The following is an 854-nucleotide window of genomic DNA, read 5'->3' as shown; positions in this document are numbered from 1 at the left end:
CGCGGGGCCCTGGGGAGGGTTCAGCCCTTCCCAAGGAGCTCGGGGCCGCTGCTGCACAGACAGCTCAGGGCTGTGCTGCTCCCGTGGGTCACGGGCTCTGTGCCAGCCTCTGCTGTGCCCTGCATCAGGGCCTGTCCAGCCGGGATGGCAGTGCCTGAGCGCTGCCTCAGAGCAGCTGAGCTCGGCTCCTGCTCCTGGGAGGCTGCACCAAGTGGGGAGGACGCGACCAACTGGGGCATTTCAGGGCTTTGGGGGAGCTCAGGTGAGCTGGGTCAGATGATGGATCTTGATCCCTGTGGGAGTCAGGAGCTTTCCTAAGCGTCCCTGAAAATGCTGCTGCTTTTGTTCTGGATCCAGTTGGGATCTTCATGGAGGACCCTGCTTCCAAGGAACCTTTGTAAGCCAAGCTTGGGAGCAGTGTGTGCGCAGGCAGAGGCCCGTGGCCATGAGAGCCGTATCTGGGTGGTGGCTTACAGAATTTGAGACTTTTGGGGTTGTTTCCCTGTCTGTAGGTCTGAGTTTCCTATTGTCCTGGGTTGCAGTGTATTCTATTACCATCCTCATGAGCTGTTGAAATCAGGTGGGGCAGTGTTTCCTTGCCTCCTCCCCCCAGACTATCTTTCTGTTCATGGCCCATCATTGTCCTGCCGCCTGACTCAGAGATAACTCCCTCCGGACTATCTTCTGTTAATGAGCCTAATCAACACTTTGCCTCATGACTCATTACCCCATTGTGAGATGCTCCACCCAGAGGGAGGAACCAAGCATCCCATCGTGGATATAATCTGAGGCTGAACACCAGAGACACGGGCTTCCCACTGGATTTCCAGAGGACAGGAGCTACACAGCCACCA

The sequence above is a fragment of the Corvus brachyrhynchos genome, unplaced genomic scaffold (assembly GCF_000691975.1).
Source record: "Corvus brachyrhynchos isolate BGI_N302 unplaced genomic scaffold, ASM69197v1 scaffold555, whole genome shotgun sequence".
Lineage (NCBI taxonomy): Eukaryota > Metazoa > Chordata > Aves > Passeriformes > Corvidae > Corvus > Corvus brachyrhynchos.
Note: the sequence above shows the minus strand (reverse complement) of the source record.